This window comes from Rhinopithecus roxellana, chromosome 2, assembly GCF_007565055.1.
Source record: "Rhinopithecus roxellana isolate Shanxi Qingling chromosome 2, ASM756505v1, whole genome shotgun sequence".
Classification (NCBI taxonomy): Eukaryota; Metazoa; Chordata; class Mammalia; order Primates; family Cercopithecidae; genus Rhinopithecus; species Rhinopithecus roxellana.
The window spans coordinates 141810670-141825860 of record NC_044550.1 but is presented as its reverse complement, the minus strand read 5'-3'; positions in this window follow the sequence as shown (position 1 = coordinate 141825860).

The following is a 15191-nucleotide window of genomic DNA, read 5'->3' as shown; positions in this document are numbered from 1 at the left end:
GAACAGAGAAATCTATCAGCACATTAGGCCCCCATATACTTGCTTGGGGATATGGGACAGGATACCAGATCCTAATGATAACATTTGGCAAGAACTGGCCAGGATGTGGGGGAGGCTGGTTCCCCCTTCCTTCTGGAAATAGAGCCCTCTCACTGTGGAGAATGCTTTCCACATGCATCAGTTATCAGAGGGTGCTTATTCTGGCCTGCCTCTCTTAGCTAGCTGGGTAGACATGAAAACTAAATACTGCCAATCACAGTATGCAGCCCTCTTGGCTTTAGTGATCAGTTTCAGTATTTACATGTAAGGGAGTCAGGGACAGTTAGAGTCCTACCTGGGAATTTTTATTTCCTAAGGGCTATTAGAAAAAAATGTGTACCTTCCACTGTGGTTGCTGAGGTGGGGGGATGTGAGTCTGGCATTGCTGGTGGCCATCCTGCCTTCTCTATAGAAAGCCTTTCTATTTTTATTTTATTTATTTATTTATTTATTTATTTATTTATTTTGAGACAGAGTCTCATTCTGTTGCCCAGGCTGGAGTGCAGTGACACGATCTCAGCTCACTGAAACCTCCGCCTCCTGGGTTCAAGCGATTCTCCTGCCTCAGCCTCCCCAGTAGCTGGGATTACAGGCGCGTGACACCAGGCCCAGCTAATTTTTGTATTTTTTAGTAGAGACAGGGTTTCGTGATGTTGGCCAGGCTGGTCATGAACTTCTGACCTCAAGTGATCTGCCTGCCTCGGGCTCCCAAGGTTCTGGGATTACAGGCATGAGCCACCGCAAACAGTCAGAAAGCCTTTCTAAGAGACAAAGAAAGAGAGAGAAATGGATCCCTGGCGACATGATGCAGCTTCTGAATCTTGCTGTGCTGGACACCAGTGGCACCCCTGGACTTCATAGTTAAGTGAACCAACAGTTCCTATTTTTTGTGCTTCAGCTGGTTGGAATTGGGTTTGTATCACTGGCAAGTGATGAATATGCTGTCTCTTCATTTAAATACTGGTGTGACCAGGTCCAGAGAAGGAAAGCAGATGTTCAACTGTGATATCTGGGACATAGGGTCCAGCAGGACCAGAAGGGCAGTACTGGAGATTGAGAACATGAAGTACAGTTAGCACATAAACCAATCATCCCTATCCTGAACTTGCAGAAGATACTGTTGGTCTATCACACCATTTTTTCCTCCAGAGTTGGGAGAAGCCATTGCAACCTTGTTCTTCTTAACATAGAGCTTCAAGGAGTCACTATCATTGATTTGAGGTTGTTTGTACATTTTCCACTCTGGAATTAATACCTAAAGGGTGTGATGCATTTGTCCAGGAAGAGTCAATTTGCTTGGACGTTAACTCAGTCTTATGGGAATTTCTTCCTTGTGGATTCTTGCGGAGGATTGCATGGTCAGTTTATCAAAACTACTATGAATGTGAATCATGATAAATTATTGAGCTTTCTTTTTATATATTTTATTTTAATTAATTAATTCATTAATTTTAAGACAGAGTCTTGCTCTGTTGCCCAGGCTGGAGTGCAATGGCTCAATCTCGGCTCACTGCAACCTCCGCCTCCCAGGTTCAAGCAATTCTCCTGCCTCAGCCTCCCAAGTAGCTCCCAGGCTCCCACCACCGTGCCTGGCTAATTTTTGTGTTTTTAGTAGAGATGGGGCTTTCATCATGTTGACCAGGCTGGTCTCAAATTCCTGACCTCAAATAATCCACCCACCTCTGCCTCCCAAAGTGCTAGGATTAGAGGCATAAGCCACCGGGCTGACCTCTTTTTATGTATTTTAAATATCTACATGTAACTGAAAATGTGGTTTCTGAACCTACATTCTTCCATTGGTGTCTTTGCATCTCTTAGTTGTTCCAGAGTAATGATATTTTCATTTGGTTTTGAGCATTGTCAAGCCCTCCTGTTTTGGGAGTTGTCTCTGTCATTTACAGAGAAAGCCCAGGAGATCTTGAAGCTGACACAGTTGCATTTCATTTGGCAGGTACGGATTTTCCTCGTGTATAGAACAATGCCTCCTTTTGCTAACCACCTTAATTTCCTGGCCTTATCTATCTGAAAGTCAATGATTGTAGTTTATTATGTGGATTTTCATTTAACCTTTTATGTTTGAGTTCAACCATTTCCCCATAACCAAGCAAGCAAATTTCCTGCTGAGGTAATTCAAGTGCAATTGCTAAGAGAATTTGTAACAGAGTTCCACGGGCCTTAGCTGTCAGTCAGAATAGCCTAACATCATTGAAACCTCTGCCTATTTTCAAACCACCTTAAAATCCATTAAATATTACAAAAGGAATGTAAATTGCATTATTGCTGTGGAAAGAGTAGCTGTTTTGTCTTGAGACTTTAGTCGACCCATAGATTAAATTTAAGATGGTTTAGGACAAATATAAAAATCACCCAATGCAAAGCTAAGGTTGAAAGTGCCTTCACTTTGGCCAATTACAGTAGTTAATATTATTCATCCCCATCAACATTAATTCTAATAGCTAACATTTATTTAGCATTCACTCATTCCACTGTATCAAGTGCTTTGGTTGCATTATTACATTTAATCCTACTATAAGAAATGTACACTTTCATTCTATTTTACAGATAAGATACCTGAGATGTGGAGAGCCTTAGTAACTTGCCCACTTTTATAACTATTAATTAATGTACAGCCTGCATTCAAACCTAGATTTGTAGGAGTCCAGAGCCCATGTAGATTAAATGTGACTATAAAGACTCGCCTATATATGCATTAGGATTAGATGCAAGTAACAGAGAACCTCAAACTTGCAGTGGGTTAGTTTATCCATTTCCTTTGTGTTCAAGGGATCTGGAGAGAATCAGTCCAGAGCTGGAATGGCATTCTCCTGGCACTGAATGGTATAAATAGCAGTTTCTGCTGATGTCCTATTTTCAACTACTTTTCTATAATATGTCTGAATACGAGAGTTTTGTATTTTTGCATCCAATAATACTCTTATCATTGCTTTATAAAATCAACTTAGAACTTCATTAAGATGGGTATTACTGCACATTCAGACATTTCATGAGACAAATTGGAGCCCCAAATCAAACATTACACAAAACAAAAGCTTGACATTATCATTTGTCTACTGCACAAGGGTCAGTCCTGCCTTTTAATCAGAACAAGAAGGGGCTTCTGCCATTGAGGAATATTCTCACAGCCAGGCTTTTATGTTCTTGGTAATTATTTTCCTACCTCACCGTTATGACCAGAAGCCATGAGAGAAAAACTTTTCTAGCTGCTGACTTCTCTCCTTTATACTGTGCCAGAATCTGAGCTGGAATGTGTATCATTCAATTACAAATTCCAGGTACTGTGCTAGGCGTCTCATTAGTAACACGAATACTACGATAATTCACTGTTCTTGTTTACTGGTCAAAGGTTTCATATGCCTGCCATCTGCTTTGATTCCCATCTCTGGGAATATACATTTACATAATCACAGAAGTCCTAGAGGAAGGATCGGGTATATTTTTCATTTGACAAAGTATCAAGCTCTCCCTCTATTTTAGGCACTGTTTAGATGTGGAGAGGAGAAATCCAATAAACAACATCTCTCTTTTCACTGCCCAAGTTCAGAATCAATTCACAGATAAAATAAAGGAGGAGGGCAGATGATAAAGGAAAAGCATCTTTATTTCTGATACCGGTTGTGTGAAGGCGTGGCCTGGGTGTGGGGCACAAGGGGCTTCCTAATACTGAAGGCTTGAGTTTGGCAGGCCTCTCATTCAGCCTCAGGTGGTGTTATTGACCATAGGTTAGTGTCAGTTTGGGGTGCTATCACAAGGTGCCATAGACTGGGTGGCTTATAAACCACAGAAATTTATATCTTACAGTTCTGGAGGCTGGAAGTCTGAGATCAGGGTGGCAGTATGGTTGGGGTCTGGTGAGGGCTCTCTTCTGGTTTGCAGGCTTCTTGCTGTATCCTCACATGATAGAAAGAAGGTGAGAGAGCTCTCTGGGGTCCCTTTTATTAGGGCACTAATCCCATTCATGAGGGTTCCACCCTCATGATCTAATCACACCCCAAAGATTCCACTTCCTAATACCATCACATTGGGGATTAGATTTCAGCACATCAATTTTGAGGGGCATAAACATTCAGTCCATTGCAGGTGGTCAACATGGGGCCTGCCCTGGTAAAACCTGGGGGATGGAGGAACTCAGCAGTGGTTGAAAGGGAGGAGGGAAAGACTGAGATAAATTTCCTAGGGGAAAGCTGAGGCTAAACTGAGGGCTATGCCTTCCTGTGGAAGGAGACCTTAGGAGTGAGCCATCGTGTCCGCCCCCCACCAGTCTCTGCCCCATAGAGAACAGACCAGAAACATCAGAGTAAGCTCCCCTTGATCTGCAGAGAAACTCTACTTTTGGTTTTTCCAGCTTTTCCCCTCACCAACCTCCTGCTCCTCTGGTAGAGGCAAAGGCTTCCTTGAGGCTGAAGTCTCCTCTTTTGCCTTCTCTTTTATCATCTCTGTGACTGTCCCTGCAGTCAGATTATCAGTATCTTGGCCCCACCCTTCTCCCTGACTGCCTTTCCCTGAGAAGGGGCTGTGGGCATTTTTGGTTTAGGATACTGTGAGATGTATGTGGATGTTTCTGGGGAGAGTGCCATTCTCAGCCTAAAAGGTAGACCCTTTCTAAAGGACCAAGTTTTTGGCCCTGTACTCTTCTTTCCTCTTCATGCCTGGGGCAGAGTGGGTAGGGAGGGGAGGATGGGGCCCAGAGGGACATAGACATCTTGTGATGAGAAGGCAGCTGATACAAGGATGAGAAGGAGGGGCCTCCTGCCAACAACATGAAGCAGAGCTGGGAAGTGCTTGGATCCCTGATGACATTGTCCCTGATGACACCATGGAGAGCCCAGATGGGACCTGGACCAGTGTCCCAACGATCCCCAAAGGGTGTAATCCTTGTGGTGTATCAGAACCTAGGAATATTACATTTTCATTGTCAGGTGCTATACTTAATTTTTGAAATATTCTTTTGGAGACAATTATTTTGCTCAACATATTCTGATGTCTAAGGTCAATTAATGTTTTTGTGGTTAAAATTATTTAATTTTCTTTTTCTCAAACATGTATTAATATAGCTTAAAGGTCAAATGGAAGTGAGAGATCAATAGGCTAGAAGACTGAGAATAATTTGAAGGACCTACCTGTATATCCAGCACTAACTATTCCTAACCACCAAGCTAGGAACTCAGGGAGCTTCTAGTTCAGAGGTTCTCAGACTGTGTTATCCAGTGCCTTGGACTTCCCTGGAGGTGCTTTTAGGCTGCCCTAGGGGGCTGTAGGGAAGCTAAGTAGATGGGCTCCGGCCCCACCTCTGTTCAACCAGAGCACCTCCATTTTCATCCGCACTCTCTACTGAGCTTGTTACTCTTTGCATGGTTTCCCCACCCAAATCTCACCTTGAATTATAATAATCCCCAGGTGTCAAGGGTGGGTCAGGTGGAAATAATTGAATCAGGAGGGTGGTTTCCCCATACTGTTCTCATGGTAGTGAATAAGCCTCCTGAGATCTGATGGTTTTATAAATAGGAGTTCCTCTGCACAAGCTCTCTTGCCCGCAGCCATGTAAGATGTATCTTTGCTTCTCCTTCGCCTTCTGCCATGATTGTGAGGCTTCCCCAGTCATATGGAACTGGGAGTCCATTAAACCTCTTTCCTTTATAAATTACCCAGTCTTGGGTATATCTTTATTAGCAGCATGATAACAGACTAATACATGCTTGTAACAATTAATTCAGGAGAAAACTATGGGGAAGGTTTATGTTGTCAAATTAAGTTCAAAACTTGTTGTTAAGTCAAAATTAAAATTTAAAACCATGTATCTGTTCTAATATCCTTATTTTGTAAATAAGGAAGCTGACACCCAGCAAAGTTCAAATGATCAAATGATTAAGTGGCAGACTCAACTTTGTTCCCAGTACCTCCCTTCCTGTTCCCACTATATTGTTATTATACCTAACAATGAATGCTCGGTTTTTACAGATAATGAGAGAGGGAGTTTCTGTCAAATGTTCATCTCTATAAGACTAGATTTCTCTGGAATAGCTCACCATCCAGGAGCCTCACAGTAGAAATGCCACAGGGCTTTGAACCACAGCCATGAGAAAAAGATAATACAAATGAAAATTCCAGACATAGATGCACTTCAGGTTTGGCTTGATCAGGGTTCTCATTCTGTAAGCTCTGTTCTCTTCTATAGGCTAACTCATACCGGTTTCCCTAGTTGCCTGTGGGTACTAGCATGGGAATCCTGAAATCCTGAAATAATCCTGACCTTTGTTCTGACTGGCATATCTATGAACTGATAACTACAGCAAGCCGTCTTTGTTTCTAAGGACATCTGCCATGGATTCTTATTGCCTGCCTAATATTCTCTTTGTCTTACCTGTGGTTATTCACAGTTTAAAAAGTATCTCCCTAACTGAATTATCTCGTGAGATCTAGTGATAAATTTCCTTATTCTTCCCATCTCTTTTTTGGGGGAACCATAACCTGAAGTGTTTCTTCCTACTGCTGTGTGATTCTAGAGTTCCATGTAATGCCCCTTCAGTACTGGCTTAATTTTTGACCTTGTCTGTATTAGTCAGGGTTGCCTAGAGGGACAGAACTAATAGGACAGATGTATATTTATGAAGGGGAGGTTTATTAAGGAGTACTGACCCACACAATCACAAGGTGACGTCCCACAATAGGCTGCCTGCAAGCTGAGGAGCAAGGAAGCCAGTCCGAGTCCCAAAACCTCAAAAGTAGGGTAGCCAGCAGCGCAGCCTTCAGTCTGTGGCCAAAGGCCCGATAGCCCTGGCAAATCACTGGTTTAAGTCCAGGAGTCCAAAAGCTGAAGAAGTTGGAGTCTGATGTTCAAGGGCAGGAAACATCCAGCACGGGAGAAAGATGGAGGCTGGAAGACTCCGAGAGTCTGTTCATTCCACTTTCTTCTGCCTGCTTTATTCCAGTTACTGGCAGCTGATTGGATGGTGCCCACCCAGACTGGGGATGGGTCTGCCTTTTCCAGTCCTCTAACTGAAATGTTAATCTCTGTTGGCAACACCCTCACGGACACATGCAGGAACAATACTTTGCATCCTTCGATCCAATCAAGTTGACAGTAGTAACCATCACATTGTCTAACCTGAAAACTTGAGTGGATTTGCTCAAAACTGTATTCACCATCCAAGTGATCTGGAGAGTGGCCTGTTTATCTTTTCTGATGGACGGGGTTGAGTTTATATTGCCTCGGCAGCATTTCTTGGGCATCCTCTTTGTGGAGATTACTGTGATGTATGAGGCTGAGGTGCAGGCAAATAAGGAAAACACCAGAGTGAGCCGATGTTGCTCAGGGGAACAAGTAGCACCAGATCTCTCCGGCTTCAAACACTGTGTTTGCAGCCCCTCTACATCCTTGGCCAGGAGTGAGGAATTGGGAACGGATCTGTGGATTATGTCCAGATTCTGAACTTTTAGAACATCCCTGTGCTTTCTATTTTGTCTGGATTAGTAGCAAATCCCTTAAATCAAAATGACCTGTGTCTTTGCTTCCAAAGGACAATATAAAAGGATAAAATTGGCTTGGGGAAAAGGAGCCCTAAAACATGACTCAGGGAGGATGAGGAAGCACAGAAAAAGAGCTGAGAGTGGCCCCAGCAGAGGACTTAGCAACGGAAGGCCCGGATTCTTGACAGAGTTCCTGCTCCAGAGGGTATATAATGGGAGAATAAGAGGGGAAGAGAGACAGATGGAGGCTCTTTGAGGATTTTAAAGAATATTTCAGTCAAAACACTACACAGTTGGAGTTTCATTTGCAGGAAGTTAAGCAAATAAATCAAAAGACGAAAACCATACAAGCAATATTTTTTATGGGAGTATATATATATCTGTACATAATATGGTATTTGCTATAATAGCAAAAATGAAAAGCATTTTGAATGAGGACAGAGGAACAATAAATAAAACAATATATCAATACAATTGAAATTTTATGTATCCATTGTAAGAAACACAATGACTCTCTAGAACCACTTTGGCCAAGTGGCACTGAAATTTGCATTTGAATGAATTACAGTGAAATAAAATAAAAGATTCAGTTCCTGAGTTACACTAGCCTGATTTCAAGTGCTCAAAAGCAGCATGTGACTGCTGTCGTAGGTAACGAGCATTTTCATTACCTCAGAAAGTTCTATTGGACAGCCCTGCTCTAGAAAGTTGGGAAAGTGTTTACATGTGGCTGTTCACGTGAAGCAAAAAGTAGCATGAAAGGCAGCACACGTACCAACATACAAATTACATACATGCATACATAAAGATTAGTCAAGGCCAGGAAGCATTCAAATTATTTCCACCAGGGAGGTCAATGCATCAGGTGGATTTACAAGTTACCTTTTAGCGTAGTCTAGAGTTCAATGACTAATACATAATGCTTTTGAAAACTTTCTTCAGGAAGCCAATTGTAACTGAGGCTGCTGGGATGGACATTGAGAAGTGGTAGAGGAAGCATCAGGGGATGGAGTAAGGTTCTCGTGCTGGCTTTGTGACTAAAATAGCTCTGTGATCTCGTGGAAGTCACACTAAGTCTCCTGGCCCCTTTCGTCAGATGATCTCTAAGGTCTCTTTCAATGTAAAGAAATGGGTATGTTTCTGCATGTTCTCATTCACAGGGAGGGGAACATCACACACTGGGTCCTGTTGGGGGGTGGGGAGCAAGGGGAGGGAGAGCATTAGGACAAATACCTAATGCATGTGGGGCTTAAAACCTAGATGACAGGTTGATAGGTGCAGCAAACACCATGGCACATGTATACCTATGTAACAAACCTGCACGTTCTGCACATGTATCCTAGAACTTAAAGTAAAACAATAACAAAAAAAAAGTGTGTAGCACCTCTCACCCTCTCTCATGCTCCTGCTCCCACCGTGTGGAGATGCCTCACTCCCTGTTTTCCTTCTGCCATGATTGGAAGCTTCCTGATGCTTTCCCAGAAACAGAAGCCAGAAGCCATTATGCTTCCTGTATAGTCTACAGAACTGTGAGTCAATTAAACCTCTTTCAGTTATAAATTTAAAAAAAAGAGAGAGAGATGGATGTGTTTGTTTTCAAGTGGAGCAGGTTGTTCATAGGAGATGGAGAGACAGGGGCGGGTTATCAGGTAGCGAGGGTCTGCAGTCTGGTCACAACCATGAATCCCAGGGCTGAAGGAAGAGAGGCAGAGGGATTCCCAAGGACAGAGAAGCTGGTCAGTGACAAGATGGGAAATTTGTATTCCAGACACTCGGGGGCTATAAGAAAAAGTGCGTCTGTTTTTATTAGATGTTAGAAATGACTTTGAATGGTATCTAAGTGAAACTGCAAACACAGCTGAGAAAATCCCAGCTCTGTCTGGTTCCTCAGAAACTCCACCCCCTCTTCTTCCGGAAGGCTCTCTAGTTATAAGTGGCTCACTGAACACCCTCACATTGGCTTGTTTCTAATACTCTGGAGTAAGACAATTCTTCCATTTGTTCAACTATTTCTCAGATGTCAGATCATAAAATTATACTTCTTGAAAATCACTTATTCTTGAACATTTCCTCCCTGAATTGATTTTACAGTTACAGCATTTTATCTGAATCGTTTTACATTTCTTTCTTTCTTTCTTTTTTTAGAGACAGGGCCTCTCTCTGTTAGCCAGGCTATAGCTGGAGTGCAGTGGCACAGTCATACTCACTGCAGCCTCTAACACCTGGGCTCAAGTGATCCTCTTGCCTCAGCCTCCCAAGTAGCTGGGACTGCAGGCATGCACCATCATGCCCAGCTGCTTTTTAAAAATTTTTTATAGAGAAGGGCCTCTCTATGTTGCCCAGGCTGGACTCAAACTCCTGGCCTCAAGTGATCCTCTTGCCTTGGCCTCTCAAAGTGCTGAGATTACAGGTGCGAGCCACTGTGCCAGGCCTATTTCTTTTAAAAGTTTGAAGACAGATAGCGTTTTAAGCCTTTGCCTTCCTTATATATTTTTCTATTAAACATTGCATGAAGAAATGCTTCTGCCGAATAATCAAAATAATCATCCATCTTTATGATTTTTGATGCATAATAACATAATCTTCACATCTTAGATATGTATCATATATTATGGTACACTTTTCTATTTATACTTTTCTTATATATTTAAACAAACTACCTGAATATGTACCTGTAAAATCCTTTAGTAATGCAAAGTGTATGTGTGAATTGGTGTACATGGATGTATGTGATCTATACATTCATTGAATAATGAACCACTTACTATACACCATGCCATGTGGAAACTCAATGCTAAAAACTCATAATCCTTATCTACCAGGGATACTGTATCAAATGGACATTGCCTTGATCATTTCTGAAAAGTCACAAATTAGAAAAATATTGGATGTCAAAAGCGTATCTTAAAGCCAGTTGCACAGAACTCAAAAGACTTTTCTCTTATAAAAATTTTTTATCTTTAATATAAGTTGTCTCCCCAAAATGACTGAATGTATACTATACCTCAGATATAACTAGATTTAGTGTAAGTTAATTCAATTTACCAATACATTTATGGTTTACTTCGTGAGAAACTACAATTCAAAACTGTGTAAGACCTATCTCCTGCTCTCAAGCAACACATAGTCTGGTAGGTGAGGCAAACCGGTAAACACATGACTGCCAACAGGCACAGTGGGCACAGAGTCATTCAGGAAGGTTTCATGGAGAGCGCCCTTCACCTATGCAGCAAGTACGTGGTGTTGCTAAGCGACAAACCAGGAGGCCTGGAGCACATTTCCCACTGACTGAGCTCTGGCAGTGGAAGAGGAAGGATCTGTCTGTCCTGCTCTTCTGATTTGCTGATCAGGTGTGGAGTAGCACCAGCTTCAAGGTGGTAGGTCCATGGCCCAGAGCACAGGCTGAATGACTTGTCAAACCAGGACTTCCTGCCAATGCAACTCTGCAGGCTAACTTCCTGTTTTTGTTTTTGCTTTTTTGCTTTTTTCATCAGGAACCAGGCAGGGGAGCTTGGTTTTCTTCCACTGACACCACCATTGATTTCTTCCCTTCTTTGGCCCATTGTGCAGCTGAGAGAGGCCCAAGAAACCCATTAAGAGCTTCCCACTGCCTTTAGGATACCATGTAACCTCCCTTCAGGGCTGGATCTCATTCACCTCTCCATCTTGCCCTCAGCCAGGCCCCATTATGTTCTCTCTGCTGCAGCCATGCCACACTCCTTGTGGTTCCAAAGACATGCCACACACTCTTCAGCCTTTTCTCCAATCTCTTTTACACGCTCTTCCTTTGGCTGAAAATAATTTCCCTCCTACTCTTGGCCTGCTGAAGCCTCGTCAAGCTTCAGGCCTCAGCATGCATGTCATTTCCTCAGGAAGGTCTTTGCTGACCTCTACGATGAGGTAGCTTGTAGATGACCCAGCACTTCCCTTATCTGAGCCCTCATTAAACCTCTGGTGACCTTTCTTCTCCAAGCTGCAGGGTGGGGCACAGACCACATCTGACTGGCTCACCCTTGTATTTCCAGGGCCTGGCCTATAATTTGGTGGATTCAGGTCCAGCTTCCTGGGTGGGGGACCTGTGGAGTCACACAGGGACTCATGCTTAGACAGGTGTCTTTAATGCTTGGCTTAATGCAGTTGCCATCTAGAAAGTTCTTTATGTATTTATTTTTCTATTTTGAGACAGTGTCTAGCTCTGTCACCTAGTCTGGAGTGCAGTGGCATGATCTCTGCTTACTGCAACCTCTGCCTCCCAGATTCAAGTGATTCTCTTGCCTCAGTCTCTCAAGTAGCTGGGATTACAGGCACCCACCACCACACGTGGCTAATTTTTTGTATTTTTAGTAGAGACGGGGTTTCACTATGTTGGCCAGGCTGGTCTTAAACTCCTGACCTCAAGTGATCCGCCCACCTCGGCCTCCCAAAGTGCTCAGATTACTGTGTGAGCCACTGTGCCCGGCCACCATCTAGAAAAGTCTTAATTTTTGAACAAGAGGCCCCACATTTTCATTTTGCACTGAGTCTCACATATTATGAAACTGGTACTACATGGATAAATAAATGAATCAATGGATATGTATTAATCCTCACAATATATTGAGCCAAGGAAATTAAAGCTTCTGAAGGCCTCATTTGGAACAAGATAGAATAATTTAGGAAAAGTTGCAATGTATTATGCAGATGGCTTTATGATCTATTTTGCTATTTTTCACATACTATTTGTTCATATGAAAAAAGAAAAGCTTTACCTGAAAGATATGTATTGTCTGTTCTGTGAGATGTATATCCATTAAAAATTAGATTTTATTCAACTACAACCATTATGAATTTAAAAAAGAGAAAAAGAAGTCCAGAATGACTTGCTTTGTCTTATTCATTATAACTGGAAAGAAAGGTACAACTTCTTAAGAAAGAAAAAGCAGGAAAAATTTTGCAAATAATAAATGTTACCTAGATGTCTATCTCTGTAGGATTGAATGAATATCAGCAGAAATATCTGTTTGGGTAGTAAATGTAATATTAGAAAAGAATGAATCTCAAAGGAGAAATATGCAAGATATGGCTATTCCATTCATAAACCCAAGGATGTCATTAAAGAGAGGCCATTTCTGGGCTTTGAACTTTTGAGGCCTGCAGAGAACCTCCTGGTAAGCATTGTGAAGCAGCCAAGGAGTGTCTTAGTCAGTTCAAGCTGCTGTAACAAAGTACCATAGACTTTAAAATGGTAGAAATTTGCTTCTCACAGTTCTGGAGGCTGGGAAGTCCAAGACCAAGGCACTAGCAGATTTGGTGATTGATGAGGGCCCATCTCCTCACAGATGGTGCCTTCTCACTGTGTCCTCACGTGGTAGAAGGGGTGATGGAACTTCCTCAGGCCTCTTTTCTAAGGGCATTAGCTCTATTCATGAGAGTTCCACCCTCATGACTTAATCACCCCCCAAAGACCTCACCTTCTAATACCACTACCATGGGGAGGTGGGGCATGGTTAGAATTTCAACATGTGAATTTTGGAGGGACACAAACATTCGTATCACAGCAGGGGTCCTTTAATAATTTTTTAAGAGTCTTCCTGAGCCACCACTACCATCTCTAGCAGGAAACAATGTCTGTCTTTACCTTCTTTGATGGATTGTGAAGAAGGCGGCTCATTGCACAGGGGAGGGTGGGAAGGTGAATTCCAACACAACTGGGCCCAGAGCCTCTATACCATTTGAGAAGCTGATTTGTTTCTCATTTGTATAGGTCAAGAGGACCAGCTCCTCTAACTGTGATGATCTATCTATGCTGATCACTTGCTGTGGGATTCCGCTCTTCAGCTCTCAGCTTTCTCATCCATAAAACAGGGTTGATAAAGGCTTTATATATCACCTCCCACTTGTCTTTCCAGTACTCAAGTCTCCACCAAAGGACATTTCTTTCCTTGTTCCTGGGAGTGTGGAACCCACATCCTGATCTCATCCTCTGGATTTATTCTCACCAAATCCTCATTTGCCACTTTCTGAAGCCATTCTTTTTGTTGTTGTTGTTCTGAGACAGTCTCGCTCTGTTGCCCAGGCTGGAGTGCAGTGGTGAGATCACAGCTCACTGCAAGTTCCGCCTCCTGGGTTCACGCAATTCTCTTGCCTCAGCCTCCCAGGTAGCTGGGACTACAGGTGCCTGCCACCACACCTGGCTAATACTTTTTTTTTTTTTTAGTAGAAACGAGGTTTCATTGTGTTAACCAGGATGGTCTTGTGACCTTGTGATCTGCCCGCCTCAGCCTCCCAAAGTGCTGGGATTACAAGTGTGAGTCACCACGCCCAGTCTCCTGAACCCATTCTTTCTTGTACGTGCTGTTATCTTTGTCCATGTGTCCTACTGAACACTCTCCCTTCACTTTCCACACTTTCTGGATTTCCCTACCTAATGCCTCTCATCCTTCAAGAGGTTAAATTCCACCCTACCCAAAGCTCTCTGGAGCGGCACCCTCCACCCCACGTTCTGCAAGATCATGCACAGAGGCCCCTGTGTGCTCCGACAGCACGTGCTTGCTTCTGTCCTGGCTCTCTCTCATCACACTGTATTGTCATTGTCTATTTCCTTGTTTGTTTCCCTCAGGAGTCCCAGGGTTCTTTGCGGGCCTGGACTCTGCCTCTTCAACATCTAACACAGCCACTGGGACATAATAGGTGTCCAATTCATGTTTGTAGAATGAAGGAAGGAAGGAGTGAATGAAGGCCTCGTTTTCACCAGTTGTCTTGTAGAAAGCCTCCTGGGGGCAGAGGGAAGGTCAAGTGGTAGAAGCTGCCTGACTGGTGGGAGAAAGGCTGTCTCTGCCCTCAGCTGACCATTCTGCATGGCCTAAGCCCAGCTGGCCCAGTTTACAGTGTCCTGTGAGCAGTGTCACAGAAGGCATCAGGGAGCTCCTTGGATTTTATTGACCTCCTGTGCATTTTTCTGGGATGTCCTCACTGTGTCTTGGTGGGATTGGCAGTAGGAAGTAGGGGAGGGGAGCAATTCTCCTCACTTGATGTAGCTTCTATCAGGCTGGCAGGATTCTTCCTGCAGATAGAATATGATAGAAACATGATCACCAGGCTTGGCCATGACAGTGACGTACACGGTGAAGTCATGTATCCAGTGAAAGTTCATTGAGCTGGACGTTAAGCTGGTGCTACCTGGTTATAGAGTAGCCAGCACAATACCTGGCCTCAAGAAGCTAATAGTCTATTCAGAGAGCTGGACCATGAACAGAATATTATAGTGAAATTATAATTAGGTGACTCTTTTCCCCCTCTCAAGGCCTAAACAGCTAAAGAAGCCCAAATCCCTGCTTTTATGAAAATAGAAGCATCAAGATGATATCAGGAATTTAAAAATTAACCAAGTCCTTTTATTTACATGATCCTTAGACCTCATGAGTCAAGTATAATTGTCTTCCTTTCAGATAAGAAAACTTGGGCTTAGAAACATTAAGCAATTTGCTTAAAGTCACCCAATTTTCAGCGGTGTCTTGGGACCAGTACCATTCAGATTATTCTCCTAACCCTACTCCTGTACTTTCCATTTTCCAGAAGGCTTGGTGCTTAGGAAGCCAATTCTAAGGCTTTTTAAGGTCCTGAGTTGCCTTTGAAATGATCAAAGAGACAGTTAGACTCAATGTGGTTAAGTTATAAATATGTTTTTT